The sequence below is a fragment of the Mus musculus genome, chromosome 8 (genome assembly GCF_000001635.26).
Source record: "Mus musculus strain C57BL/6J chromosome 8, GRCm38.p6 C57BL/6J".
NCBI lineage: Eukaryota > Metazoa > Chordata > Mammalia > Rodentia > Muridae > Mus > Mus musculus.
The window spans coordinates 53,435,640-53,451,975 of NC_000074.6; the positions used below are offsets into that span (position 1 = coordinate 53,435,640).

Below are 16,336 nucleotides of genomic sequence, written 5' to 3' on the forward strand. Positions count from 1 at the left end.
CCCTCAGAATCAGGATATTGAATCCCCTGGAACTGGAGTTTCCCGGTCAATTGAGAGTGTTTCCTATTGGACCCTTCTCTACAAGAGTAACAAATAATCTATGCCACTGAGACATCTCTCCTGCTGATTTCTTTGTTTTGTTTTCTTTTAAACAGGTCTCCTTTATGTAGCTGTGAAAAGGCCAGCATAGGAAATTTGGGAAGGTCATGAAACACTTGCCCCTCTGGAAGGAAGAGGCTAATGAACATTTCTCAGACCACAAGGGGGAGCCGACCTGTGGGTAGGGACACATTCCTCTGGACCAACTGCTGCCCTCCTTCAGACAAGGGAAGTCCTTGTCACCTCATTCCTTAAAGACCAATCAGTTTAAAGGGCGCACTGTTCAGCCAATCATATTGCACCTAGTTGCTGATGTTCTGTTCTGCCCCTGGAAACCATAAAAAAAACTTTCGGTAAGGGTGTTGGGGATCGCTGCTTCTCCTTTGAGTCTGGGACGACCCCAGTGCACTGGAACAATAAATCCCTCTTGCTTTTTTGCATCCAAAAAAAAAACAACAACAACAAAAAAAAACAATAGATCCCAACATTCTAATGTTAAGCGTTACAAAATCAGGCTGCAAGAATTCTATTTACTATGATTTAATATCTCCAAGGAAAAGGTAAGAGTCTCCATAGAACAGTTAAATTCTACCAGCTACAAGTACTGCGAACTGTTCAATGGCTGAGAATGCTTTAATTTATTTAATTTTTATCTACTTATGAAAATGTTATTAGTATGCCTGTTTCCTGGATAAAGAGATTTAACCAAAGGTAAACAATCTATTACCTAAGGATATAAAAACAGATGGATGAAAAACAGTTATTCAAAGTCAAAAGTTAGAGTTGTGAAGCAATGAATCCTCCAGGACATTTAGACTCACCATGGTTACTTGCCTTACTAAACTCTCTACATCCGACCTCCAAGTAATTAATCATTGGTCCTTCCCATAGCCTACAAGAGTGGAGGTCAGGAAGCTGGGGCGGTAGGTAGGAGTAGAAACAGATTGTATAGTGAAATAATGCAGTGAGCCTGATTATTAGCAATGTAGATTTGCTGTCTAAACTCCCAGATCAGGTCTCTATCAGGAAGAAAGGACCAAAGACTGGGGGATTTAACAAATTAATTTTTCTAAAATCCTAGAGATATAGTCCAAGACTAAAGTGGAGGTGGGGATGATTCTAAAGCTCTATTCATGGCTAATAGATGGGTATCTTCTTCTTTTGTCTTCTTATATCCATTATCCTCTTCCTTTCCTCTTCCTCTTCCTGCTCCTCCCCTCCTCCTCTTTACCCTCCTCCTCCTTTCTCTCTCTCTCTCTCTCTCTCTCTCTCTCTCTCTCTCTCTCTCTCTCTCTCTCTCTCTCTCTTTCTCCCTCTCCCCCTGCTCCCCTCTCTCTGTGTATGTGCCCTCCTCTCTTAAAAAGACAAAAACCATATTCCATCAAGATTAGAAACCTTGAATATGCTAAAAATTATAAAATAACTAAGGCAAATAACTATGGTAATACTAAACGTCTGCTTATGCTTATTTCTATACAAAATATACATAAAAGAATCACGAGCTTTGCCTGCTATTGATGTGGCTGCTTGGTAAGAGCAGGTGAATGGCTCTGCACTTGGTGCAATCAGTAAGGCCTAGAGAAATGATCAAAGATGTGAAGACTGAGTGGGTGGCTGAATTGGGTCTGTGAATAACCAGATGCATTTGTATGATAATGAAAATGATAAATTGCTCAAGAGTGAATTTGAGTGATAAACCAAGCTTGATAAATTATTGATTATTATTATTATTATTATTATTATTATTATTATTATTATTATTATTGATTAGTGCAATAAGGAGGTGACAACTAGCAGAGCTTCAGTATGGCAGATTTGTATTTTTAAGTTCCAACAATTCTAAAACAAAATTCAGTAGTTTGGACAAATTCTATTTGGATATATCTTCTTGCATATTTCTTCCCTAGCTAAAGGCAAGCCAGGCTGTAGGCTTTAAATTTTATTCTTTAGAATACAAAGACTCCACTTGGAAAGTTAGCCACAGTGGTGGTACAGAGGGCTTTTCAGGAACATGTGTTAAGCTTCGATTCCAAGTCCAGGCTGACATGGAAGAGGAATGAGGTAAGACTACTTATGCATCAAGAAGGCAGTGTTTGCTCATCTCATCGTTAGATCTCTAAACATCTCTCATGAAGAAAGTAAAAAAAAAAAAAAAGTATTTACTGACTAATTTTAAATAAAGTCTTGTTTTGCAGTGTGTTCCTACTTTCAGATACAAATGCACTTCTTTGTGGCTAATTTGAAGCTATTAATGGCATCACAAACTTTGTAACTATTTAAGAATCTATTCTCATAAACCAAGCTAAGTGACTTTATGACCAAGCAAACTTGTTTTTCATCATGTGGTGTGAGGGTCTTTTGTACCTGTTTTCTTTGTGGCCTTCAAATCCTAGTATAAGGAGTATAGAGGATAAATACAGAAGTCATCAGGTGAAACAAGTGACAGATGGAAGGAAATATTTGTAAACAAAATTTTATAATATGAATATGGGTATTCAGAAATGCAAACAACAAAATATTTCACTAACTATAAACTCCCCAAATTACATCTTTAGAACATCTAAAACTAGTTGGCACATATTACAATATGGCAGTTTATGATTATTGGTTTAATTATTGATTAGGTACTTCCCTTTTATTGCAATTTAAATCAAGTCAACAATGTATTCTCATATCAGCTGGTGTTTTAACTGTAGCTATTATAGTTGTAGCTTGAAGATAGGGTGTAACAACCTGAAAGATGGCATAATGTTTCCTAATTACGAGGGCTGTGTGTTATTCTGCCTATGGATTCCTTATGATATTAAATGGGGAAATATTTCCATGAATACAATTAGAAGTTAAACTTGGTGACTGTAAATCCTAGCTCCATCCACCTCCAATTGTATAAAATAAGCTAATGGCATTCTCTAGTTGTCTGTGTTCTCTCTCTGTGACATAAAAATAATGACATGTCCTGCATTCATCTATATTCTGGTACTATAAGGTAGTGTCTGAGGGTGAGTGGTTTCTATCCATTTCTATCATGTAGTTCATGGCTGTGGAAGATCGAGGTTTGTTGTTATTCTACATCATCCTAGTGGAGATGCTAAGGCTGATGGCAGCACAAGGCAGGACTGTCTGTTAGAAAGCAAATAACTGTCTAGGAAGTCACGTTTTGACTAATGTCTTAGGAGAACTGTTGCAATTCCTTCTGAGAGCACAGCCCCACCACTCAAGGGTGTGCCACCTCTTAATATCATCACCCAGATTCTGAGATATGTCCCTTGGGTTACAAGCCATATGTTAAGAGTAGCTTCTACTCATGGTTGGTCCATGGCTTACATAACTAATCATGTATAATTCTTATAACATGGTCCAGCACAAGACAAACTAACTGTAAATGTTGTTTATTATTATCTGTCACCTAAGACCATAAATGTGGGTGGACCTACCTTGTTATTCTCTTTTTTCTGTTTTCATAGCCTTGCTGAATCATTACAGCTTGGCATTATTTAGTGGCTTAATTTATACTGCACAGCTCCGGTATATACCAACTGCTACACTCCCACTCCCTTCACCTCAAAGCCTCACACTCAACCTGAGCTGCAGCCTTGCCAAACATGTTTTCAGCTTTCCTCTGCTCATTTAATCCAAGGTAACCACTCTGCTTCAGCATCACCCCAGTGGTTCTCTAAACTCCAGGAACAAGGATTCTTAGGTTTCCCAGTGGACTATTCAAATGCATATTCTCTCCTAATACATTTTCTGCTTGAGAAAATGAATTATGCTGTGTGTTTATATTCATTCTCTATTGGTAAAGATTTGTACAAGAAAATATTTCCTCCAACAAATATTCATTGATTGATTAATTGATTATAATTAGCTGATTTTAGTTGTTGTATCAATAGCATCCTTACCAAGAGAATTGTTCTATGCAATTGATACTATTTATGTTAAAAATACTAGGTATGTAAGACAAAATAAATAAGAGGCATAAATACATACAGCTGTATATGCTTTGAATGATTAAATCATGCAATAGATATTAGTGTTAGTTTTCATTCTATTATCATGGATTCAAACTGATTGCTTTGTTATACAACAAATTGTTACAACTTACTTCAGTTGCAACATAAAATAGAAGAAAGAAGCACTCCTAAGTGGATGCAACAAGTAGATTCTTTTTCTTCACTCTGATAGTGATGAATGTAGTGCGACCGACCACCCAGGCCTCTGCAGCAGTCTTTTGACTCCTTATGGATATCACATGGGACATTCAGAGCCATCAGATAAAACAATTAAGAAGACTTAATGGGCTCCCAGTGATCTCTGCCTGCTCTTAAGAGAAAACTGGTGCTGATGCTGGAGAATGTAGGAGGAGGGATCACAGCACTGATGCACAAGCAGCTGCTGTGTGAGACACCCAGGACTGTTTGTCAGTTTATTTACACTCTAAAAGTTATTAAGGATTTTTTTAAAAATTCTACTTGATCCCATGAGACTAGTATTCTGTCTGGATTTGCTAGGCAAAGGAATTTTGTGTCTGCAAAATGAAGGCAATCTTGTAAACTTGTCACACATAAATGTAAGAAAAGTTAAACATGTTAAGATTTTAAAAGTTACACAGAACTCTACTAGGCCTTTTTAATCACTGATGTTTTAAAGCAATTGTCTGCAGCGTGCGGTTTTGTCTATTCAAGAATGTCGTCCTTGTCTTACTGTCTGAGATTACATTTCTTTAAGACAGAACTTGAGAAATGCATTTTTTTACAACCTGACCTTTAAAAATGCAGAAGTTGAAGGTGAACAGGTGTCCAGCATAAAACACAGGCTTGGATTAAAATGTCATCATGTAGCACAATACCACGTTAAAAAAAATGAATGTATACAATGGAAATTTTCAATATAATAAAAAGTAAATAAAACGAAATATAGAACAAAATAAAGGCACGAAAAATCACCAACAGCTAGAATCCCACGTGCTTAAAATGTTTCCGTCTAAAGTCACACTTTATACATTTATGTCATGAGAAACCCAAATATATTTAGAATGTTATAAGAAAATGCATAACTTCAAAGACATGAATTCTAATATGTAACGTTAACTGCTACAACTGTCAATCTAAGAGGAAGAAACACACCAAGGAATGAAATCCTGACTGGGCAGAGATAATTGAAGGCACTGAAAGTCTGACAGGAAGCAAGTGCCCACAGGGCAGGTGCTATATTTGGGGCTATATTTCTTTGGCGTCCTCGGGGGCAAGTAAAACTTTTAACCCTCATGATTCTCTTTTTTTGCTTCTTTCCTTGTGGTGTCCAGTGCTACTGCACACAAGCATTGCAGGATGGAACAGAGCCGATTTTTGTGGTCCTCCTGCCTTGACAGAAGGATCATGGTCAAGCTGTGATTGTCAGGTAGGGGCCCTCCTCCAAAGATCTCAGTGTTACATCTCTGTAGTGTTACAGTTCTTTTTAGACAAACTTCAAAGAAACAGCTCTTTTGGACAGTATTCAACAAAAGGGCTTGTCCGCATAGACTTTATTCTGGGTGAACAAGCACTATATAAACCTTGGAAAGTAAGAAGGGGTTTCTTAGGGTGAAGCTTCATTGGCTGGGGTTCAAGGTTCTGGGGATACCTCCTTTGCATGAAGAGACATTCCAGGAAGTTGAACCTGCAATTTTACTAGGGATTATGTGAAATTTCCCAGATAGAGTGTGGGTTGGGCTCCCCAGAACAGGCAGCGAAGAAATTCCTCTAAGAAAGGGAGTCGTCCATTTTGTGCTGAGCTCAGGAAAGCTGTTCACAAGTGGTGTACTACAACCTTCTTAGTGAGATGAACTAAACCCTCAGTAAGTGTTTCTTAAAATGACCAAAATAATAACAAGGAATAAAAATGGATGAACCTAGAGAAAGTACCCAAGGAGCTAAAGGGGTCTGCAGCCCTATAGGAGGAACAACTATATGAACTAACCAGTCCAACCCCCCACTCCCGGGCTGTGTCTCTAGTTGCATATGTAGCAAAGGATGCCCTAGTTGGTCATCAATGGGAGTAGATGCCCTTGGTATTGGGAAGATCATATGCCCCAGTACAGATGAATGCCAGGGCCAGAAATCAGAAGTGGGTGGGTTGGGGAGCAGGGCAGGGGGAGGGTATAGGGGGCTTTGGGGATAGCATTTGAAATGTAAATGAAGAAAATATCTAATAGAAAAAGAGAAAAAGAGAAATGGGATGAACCACTTCTGTGTTTACCCATTTCTTGCTTTCCCATCCTGGTCTTTATTCTCTACTTTTTCTTTATTTTTGATGCACTTTCTACCGATTATCCTGTGCTTCTTTGCTTCTTTTTTTATCAATGTTTCCAACTTTAACCATCCTAACCCACTGACACCATTCCCTTTAATTTATTATTGATTATGGTTATGTCCTGTGGCTTAAGTCAAAGTGACAATAAATTATTACTAATGGACACATTCTGTCACTTCAGCACACTTCAGCAGAGATGCTTCATTGCATGAGACAGGGCCTGCAGCCAACAGAATATAGAAATGTGAGGCTTTAGTCAGTTATGTAAAGAAACTTCATTCTTTGGTGTCTTGGAAAGAAAGTATAAGACACCAATAGCCAACTTCATTTTAAAAAAAGATATTTTTGGTACTATAATATGTAAAAACATTTTATCTGCAGAAGTGAGACTTGTTAAAAGTAATATTAGCCAATGTAAATTACACAGTGGTTTGGTTTTTGTTTGTTTGTTTGTTTTAATTTTTACTAGGTGTGTATGTCAAAGCCAGGGGGCAAACTTGGTGTTACTTTTTAAGACCTGCCTGTTTTGCTTTTGAGACATGGTTCATGGGCTAGGCTGGGAAGACTGGCCCATAAGCCACAGGGATCCTCCCCCTCCCTGTCTGCCTCTCCATTTCTGGGATTACAAGTGGGCACCACAAAGACTGGCATTACATGAACACTGGAGATCCAGCTGCAAATCTTCATCTTTGCACAGCAAGCAATTCACAGACTGATTTATCTCTGAAACTCTCCACCATGGTCCATTAAAATGTAGAAAAAATAAGTACAGTGTAGCACAAGAAATAATGTGTTGGCCAGGTGATAGTATGAAAACAGAATTTCTCTTTCAGAGGTCTAGAAAATGCAATTAATAACTTTGAACGACATGCTCAGTACTTCTAGTAGAGACATTATGGAATATATTTCATAACTTTCACGTGAAGTTGTAAGACACATGAAGAGACATTTGTCCATCATAAGTAAATAAAACAATGACTTTTCACTAATAATATGTCTAATTCCTAGCATAAGACACAAAAGGTTATCAGTATCCTGGATGCAGCTCTTGCCTTCCAATTACAATCTCTGAGTTCCAAAGGTAGCCAAGAACCAACCATCAAACATCACAGTTTACTGCTGCCTGGTTCTGTACTTCATACAATATTGACTATAATTTGTCATTTATTATTTATTTTTCTATTGATGTTGAATATTTCAAACTAATTTTCATTTGCACATATTATTTTTGGAAGTAACATGAATGGAATGGAAAATCTCCACAAATGAATAATTCACAGAAAATGTTGCCAGTGATGTCTTTAAGTGTGATATATGTGAAATAAATATATCATGCACTTTGTTATACAGCTAAAAAATATAGTAGTATATCATTCCAAAGACTCAAATTGAGGGAAATGTTCACAGATCACTCATAAATTAACAAAAAATGTTCATTTAAAAGCCACATGAATTTAAATGTTTAATTGAATTGTAGTCTCTAGATTTAATAAGTAATCTTTGTTTTAAAATAATTTTTTAAAATATTTCAAACAAATGCACAACTTTACATTGTTTTCAAGGAACCTATCACACTTAAAGAGCATAGACGATCTCTCTGATAACAAACTACAAATCAAATTCTAGGAGTTTAAGATGGTACAATTGTTTCATTGAATTCTAAAAAGAGCAAAGAATCCCTCAATCTAGAGAAACAGAAGCAAAGGACCACTGCAAAAAGTCCTGCTTTTAAACTCTAAAATCATTGCATACCATTTGACTGGTCAGATACAGTTGTTATTGCACCTGAAGTAACACATTTATAAATGAGGATGGAGGGAGGAAGGCAATCACTTTCTTCAGAAAGTCTGATTAGTTTCCTACAATGTATGGTTGAAGAGAAAGAATATGTAGAGCTAACATAATAGGTTGGATGGGAAACATGGTGGGCTGTCAGCTAACATTTTAAGAACTGTCAGGTGAAGAGTGGAATGGATTTAATCTAAACTTTTCTTGAGGGTAGAACTTGCAAACTGTAAGTAATCTGGTGGAAATAGTGCTAAATATATATAAAGCAAATTTTGTCTGGTAATTGTGGTGGCCCAGCAAGAGAATTGGCTGACTCAGAAGCCAATTTCCTAATAGAAGAGAAATGAACCCTTAGGAAAATAATTTCTTCAAATTTAGGAAAGTTCTACCTAACAATTATAACCTTCAGCAGAATTTGCTGACTCACAAAAGATAATGAGTTACCTAGTTATCATATTTCTATAGAAAAAGAGTAATTTTTAGAGTTTTCAGTCTATACCAAAGAATAAAATAGGTTGTTAAACTCTAGGAGTCCCTAGAATTTCACAAAATCTTGTAAATTAGCATTATTAATACATTGGCATGACACGTCATAATTATATACATTTGTAGGTTCTTTAAAGTTCAGTGACTAGGTAAGTTTAAATTATCAACTAAGATTTTCTATTTCCTTTTTAAAATTTAGTATCAAGCCACGGAATTTTGCAATGACTTTTATACCTTGGGTTAAATGCATATTCTTAACTGTCAAAACATTTTGAAATCATCTGAAAAATCTCAACTAATGAGTTACTAAACTATTTTATATATCAAAGGACTTTCTATCAGGGCCATGCTTTATGCATACTCTTATCAGTACAATGAAATGAGTCAGTAGCCAAGAGCTTGGAACTTCAGCAGCTTTACGGGATACTTTAGTACATACTGATGCCACATGACCATTGCATAGTAGCCACAGTTCCTTTATTTTGGGATCCAAAACATTGGCAGATCAGTACTTCCAATCAGTACTTGTGGCAGGGGATAAAAGGGAAAATCCATGCATGCCATTAGATCCTTCAGGTAGAGAGATTCAAGCAGGCCACATTCACCCATGTGTCACTGATCCACCTTTAATTGCAAAGGTGGTTAGCAATGCATTCTATGACCTTTTGACAGCATGTTCTCTACCTTGCCATTTTGCTTAATGGTAAGTCATGATCCTCAGTAACAAGATGGCAATTTACAGATATGACCCGGAAATGGCCTTCTTGAAATTATTTCTCTACAGCTCAAAATGTGGTTTTGAAACAGAGCCAAGTTTGGGAACTCTTTCACCAGACCAAATGGCAAAATGCCACTCATACCTAAACAGTAAACTGATGTTCCCAGGGGAAAAATACATGTGTAGGAGAATCTATAAGACATTAATATAAGTTTCATAATTGTTGCGAGCCAGAATGTTGTGAATCCAGAGCTAAATTTAGACCCCTTAACAAACATACATTGCCCATCCCCCTAGGGGGGAAAAAACAACCAAACTAGTACAACAGCAACAAAAACAATGAAACTCAGAATGCCATAAGATTGTGTCTGAAACATAGAGCAGTTTTTGCCAGTTTGTTGTAGTCCCCCAACCTGTGTTCCTCATCACTGCTTTTGGTAAATGCACTGCTGTGTTCCTTTTGTTCCATAAGGAGTAAAAGTTCATACAATCACTGCCATAGTGGAACATGTCATTTGTAGCACCCTGAATTTGTTTGTCCAAGCCATAGATACGCATATTTGTCTCAGAATAAACTATCTCTTACTTCTCCTGTAGTGAACGCTGTGCTTTGCTTCAATAAGACAAAACAGACACACAGAGAAAGAAAAATCGACAAGAATTTTTCAAAAATTAGTAAGTAGGTATATCCTCATAAACAAAGGATCAAATATGTTATGTATATAACTATAAAAATATATTATAACTTGTACTTAGGTTAAAATATTGGTTGATAACATGAAACAGTTAAAAATGGAATAATAACTAGCTTAATTCTTACTAGTATTAAAGACAGTTTAGAAATTAGAACAGAATAGCCAAGTATTATAATAACTGCAAACAGTTATCATGAAAGAAACATTAAATGGTCAAACACTGTACACATTCTGAAACTTTAATCAAAGTAGATACATTAGAATGCATGTGATCAATAATCTATACAAAAGCATAGGAAGTGCAAAGTGTTAAAGGGTAATTAATCTTGCCCAATAGCTAGACAGCCCATCCACTAAGGAAAGCATCTTGAATAAAGTGGATCAAAAGAAATAAACGAGAAAAACAAGGCACAATCAAACTTAAGAAAGAGGCATCTGTGAAAGCCACAGAGATTATAGCATGAAGCTAAGGAAGTGATAAATAAATCAATATACATCACCTAAAGCAAGGAGAGGAAGACTGTGTAAGAGTTTAAAGTACATGCGAACGCACTTGGCAGGTATCACAGGAACAGATATGAAAATTTATGGAGCCGAAAGAAAGACTGTATATCTCATACATAACCACATAGTTAAGTGCCATTGCATATTCCCAGAGCTGAATATGGGTATTCAAGTAGCAAAGTGGGGTTTGAGAGTGGATCATTTAAATTCTATTGTAGGTCTGGATCCCAAGCCGTGGGAATAGAGCATCCTTCCACAAAGAAAGGAATTGCAAATGTTATACACAAACCAGCTGATGATGCAGAACAAGAAAGCGTTCGACAAACAAGAGAAGATAAAATCCAACAACACATAAACAGAATAAGCTCAAAGATACATAGAGTTCTAATAAACCTGTAAAACCATGGAGTTAATATTTCAGTTGAAATCACCAGGACTACAGGATGTCTAATAATGTTGACGAATAAATTGAATTGAGAAATGCATCTGAAATATAGTTACAGAAAAGAGAAATTAGATCCCTCACTTATCATATTCAAAGCAGTCAAGTAATTTAGGATTAAGTAATACCGTTCCAGGCCTTGGCATAGTTGCTGAATGGCTCATAATAACCCAGAACACATCAAATGCTCTGCAAGCCCAAGAACGCAGATGGACGCTGTGAGCAAGTGTGAGAATTACGTCTATCTTTGGGAAATTATAGACAGTTTGGGTCATCTCATTAGGGGATTGGTCACATTCCATTGCATGACATCTGACACTAACTGTTTTTAAGCACATGCCTGCTTCTTCTATTATTAATTTCCACCTAAGGGCAAATGCCGGGAGAACTTGCTTTAGTTTCTACCTCCTGCTGCCATTTCAACTGTCAGGAACAGCGGGAGTCAAAAATGAAAGACACCATCTTAAAGAAGGGCTGTGCCACAGTGTCATTTTAAAAACTGACAGCTTTGTGCAGTCCCCAGTCTTAAGGAAAAGGGATTGTCATGTGTGCCTCCCATTGCCATTTTGACAAAGGGAGATGTTCTCTCTCTTCCAAAGGCAGCAGTAATTTAAAATGGCGAGTCGAAACATATTTGCAAGTGGCATGCAGGGACTTCTTCACCCCAGTGTCTGTAAGTACTGTGGGAAGAGAGAAGTTTAAAGTCTGCTCATCAAAAAAAAAAAAAAATTAATAACTTTTTCACCCTGGCTATAATAAAGTCTGATTTACAAGGGAAAAGGGCACATAATTAGTCAAGATGACAAAGCAGAGAGGAATTTACTTATTTTGTTCCAAAACTAAAGGAAAAAATTATGTCTTCTTCCTCTTCTGTAGAAAGGATAATTTAGAAAAGACACTTTTGAGAACTGAAGGTGCAGAAACAGTAGAAAATGAAATTTATTTTCAGCCCCTTAAGATGTGATTTTTGAAGGGATCAAACAGATCGTGAAATGAATGTGTCCTTGAAGTGAAGTTCTTTTGTTTATTTGTTTGTCTGTTTGTTTGTTTGCTTGTTTTGTTTGAGGCTTTTATTTTAGTTTTGAAGTTCTTTTAAAGAGGTAGAATAGGGAAGTTATGATAAGAAAGGAAGTTTTAGGAGGCACAAATCCTTCAACTAGTCTTAAGTGAAAAGCTCTCTAGGCCAGATATGCATCCTTTCTTCTGTACAGAAAAGACGACATAAAGAATAAAAGCACACCCAAGAAATATGGATGCCTATCATTGCTCGTTCATTGCTGAGTTCAGGCCCATGGCCTTCATATGAGCATGACCAATATCTGCGTACATAAAAGCAAACTTCCATAAAATGTTGGCTGCTCTATAGTGTGAATGGATGCTCAGCTTTCACATTAGACTCAAGTGGAGAAGAAGTGGGATGGAGGGGGAAATAAGAGCATCTAGAAGCATCTGGCTTGCTCTGTGCTGTGGATCCAGAAACTGTAGCTCAAATACATTCACCTCTTTATGGTGGTACAGACAGAGCTCAATATTCTGATGTTCCCTAATGCAAGTTAAGATGAAACATTTCACTGCAGACTTTGTTGCTACATTTGAAAACTAGAAAGACACAGAACTAGACAGTTGTGCTTGCATGGGCTTTATATAGCCTCCTCTTTAAAGGGAAAATATTAAAAGACAAGTGATTTAAAATAGAACATTTTACTAATAATAAAATCTTGGAAAATTAATTGAAATTGCCCATCCCTATATAAGAGTAATAAGCTACATTTCAGAGAAGAAAACTATATAAACTATATTGGATTAATTTTGTATGTATGTATATGTGTACAAGATCCATGCAGTACCGACAGAATGCATGCCAAAAGGAGATCAGATGCTCTGAAACTGGAATTACAAAGTGGCTGTGACCTAACAGGTGGATACAAAACATTGGTCCTCTGTAGGAGCAGCATGTGCCCTTAACTGATGAACTTTTTTGCACCTATGTAAGGTATTTGACACAAAAGCAGTTCATGGATGTTACTGCAATAAGCATCCTTTGAAAATCACACAGTGGGTCATAGAGTTGAATCCATGAACCTCACAAGGTGACAGGAGAGAACTGAAGGGAAGTCAAACTTGGACCTCCACACATGAACCATAGCAGATGCTCTCTCTCTCTCTCTCTCTCTCTCTCTCTCTCTCTCTCTCTCTCTCTCTCTCTCTCTCTCTCACACACACACACACACACACCTCTCTCTCTCTCTCTCTCTCTCTCTCTCTCTCTCTCTCTCTCTCACACACACACACACACACACACCTCTCTCTCTCTCTCTCTCTCTCTCTCTCTCTCTCTCTCTCTCTCTCTCACACACACACACACACACACACACACACACACCAAATCCTTTACCCAGTTTCAACTCTTCCAAATCTATGGAGGAAATGAGGAGTATTATCTGTTCTGCCACGTATATTTTTTCCCTTTCTTCTATCTATCTATCTATCTATCTATCTATCTATCTATCTATCTATCTATCTATCTATCTGTCATCTCTTTTCTCTCTCTTTCTTTCTCATGCACACACATAAACAAACAACTCAATTATCTCTGAAAAATATGATAATTAGATTTTAAGGGATTAGATCTTTTCCTATGGATAATTATTATAAAAATTGGTCAGAGTTCGAGAGGCTGAAGAATTTTTATGTTCCAATCCACTTTTTCAGTGAGGTCTACAGCAAAGAGTGGAATGGGTACTTGTTACTTTCATTTACCCTATACAGAAGCAAGTTAGATTGATAACAGATCTCAGGATCTGCTGACACTCCAGCATTCGGTCTATCCCATGCCCAGCAATCCAGTTTCAATTCTTCCAAATCTAAGCAGGAAATGAGGAACACTGGTTGGTCTGCCTCATTCTGTTTCCCTTCTCTATGACTTATGCACTCTAGGCTGCTTCCTCTTGATCTACAAATTGCGTCCCATCTTTAGCTTTTGAAAAATTACGTAGTTTTCACCTTCTACAGCTTTTGACCTCGGGCTTTATGATATACGCTGGTTGCATGCTTTCTTTTCAACCCAGTTTTAACTGTGAATGTGTCCAAGTGTCTAGGTCATCCAGAATCCATGGCTCGGTCTGACAGCTCCAGCACTGTTTTGCCAGGTGGTGTCAGCCATATTTGTGGTATGCCCTCTAGAGATTTAGATGGGGACTCCACACTGTATGTGGTCATATTTCACCATGAATAGAAAGTGTTTAGTCACCACTACATGTTGCATGACATGTCTCACATTTGAGGAGCTATGGTTTAGTTGGGTTTCCTTTGCACAATTTGCCAACCCACTCACTCTACTCTTTGTAATATGTACTCACTGATAAGTGGATATTATCCCAGAAACTTAGGATACCCAAGATATAAGATACAATTTGCTAAACACATGAAACTCAAGAAGAACGAAGACCAAAGTGTGGACACTTTGCCCCTTCTTAGAATTGGGAACAAAACACCCATGGAAGGAGTTACAGAGACAAAATTTGGAGCTGTGACAAAAGGATGGACCATCTAGTGATTGCCATATCAAGGGATCCATCCCATAATCAGCTTCCAAGCGCTGACACCATTGCATACACTAGCAAGATTTTGCTGAAAGGACCCAGATATAGCTGTCTCTTGTGAGACTATGCTGGGGCCTAGCAAACACAGAAGTGGATGCTCACAGTCAGCTATTGAATGGATCACAGGGCCCCCAATGGAGGAGCTAGAGAAAGCACCCACAGAACTAAAGGGAACTGCAACCCTATAGGTGGAACAACAATATTAACTAACCAGTACCCTGGAGCTCTTGTCTCTAGCTGCATATGTAATCAAAAGATGGCCTAGTTGGCCATCACTGGAAAGAGAGGCCCATTGGACTTTCAAACTTTATATGCCCCAGTACAGGGGAACACCAGGGCCAAAATTGGGAGTGGGTGGGTAGGGGAGTAGGGGGGTGGGTATGGGGGACTTTTGGGATAGCATTGGAAATGTAAATGAGGAAAATACCTAATTAAAAATGTGTTTATTACTTAATTGTTTGTTCTTAATGTAAGGCAACAGGTTGTTCTTCTACCTATTGGTGCTTTGGGGTAAAGACATAAAATACTGCTTTTGTAATTTTCATAGATATTTCTAGAATATGGGAAAAAGGTTTCCCCACTGTTTCTAACCTTTTCCCCTCCTGAAATCACTCCTTCAACACTTCAACTGCCCTTCTTATATCTTTCTTCTGCAGACTCTGCCAGGCTCTTTACTTTCTCATTTTTTATTAGATATTTTTTTATTTACATTTCAAATGTTATTCCCCTTTTCTTTTTTTTTAATTAGGTATTTAGCTCATTTACATTTCCAATGCTATACCAAAAGTCCCCCATACCCACCCACCCCCACTCCCCTACCCACCCACTCCCCCTTTTTGGCCCTGGCGTTCCCTGTACTGGGGCATATAAATTTTGCGTGTCCAATGGGCCTCTCTCTCCAGTGATGGCCGACTAGGTCATCTTTTGATACATATGCAGCTAGAGTCAAGAGCTCCGGGGTACTGGTTAGTTCATAATGTTGTTCCACCTATAGGGTTGCAGATCCCTTTAGCTCCTTGGGTACTTTCTCTAGCTCCTCCATTGGGAGCCCTGTGATCCATCCTTTAGCTGACTGTGAGCATCCACTTCTGTGTTTGCTAGGCCCCAGCATAGTCTCACAAGAGACAGCTACATCTGGGTCCTTTCAATAAAATCTTGCTAGTGTATGCAATGATGTCAGCATTTGGATGCTGATTATGGGGGGGGATCCCTGGATATGGCAGTCTCTACATGGTCCATCCTTTCATCTCAGCTCCAAACTTTGTCTCTGTAACTCCTTCCAAGGGTGTTTTGTTCCCACTTCTAAGGAGGGGCATAGTGTCCACACTTCAGTCTTCATTTTTCTTGAGTTTCATGTGTTTAGGAAATTGTATCTTATATCTTGGGTATCCTAGGCTTTGGCCTAATATCCACTTATCAGTGAGTACATATTGTGTGAGTTCCTTTGTGAATGTGTTACCTCACTCAGGATGATGCCCTCCAGGTCCATCCATTTGGCTAGGAATTTCATAAATTCATTCTTTTTAATAGCTGAGTAGTACTCCATTGTGTAGATGTACCACATTTTCTGTATCCATTCTTCTGTTGAGGGGCATCTGGGTTCTTTCCAGCTTCTGGCTATTATAAATAAGGCTGCTATGAACATAGTGGAGCATGTGTCCTTCTTACCAGTTCGGGCATCTTCTGGATATATGCCCAGGAGAGGTATTGCTGG

General features: G+C 38.0%; 1 long non-coding RNA gene across 1 annotated transcript; it reads left to right on the forward strand.

Moving 5' to 3' along the window:
- Nucleotides 1-623: 623 nt before the first annotated feature.
- Nucleotides 624-10,852, forward strand: Gm39179. The gene is made up of 3 exons (XR_870432.2): nucleotides 624-810; nucleotides 5,402-5,496; nucleotides 10,797-10,852. It is a non-coding gene; the product is annotated as a predicted gene, 39179 (long non-coding RNA).
- Nucleotides 10,853-16,336: the final 5,484 nt, after the last annotated feature.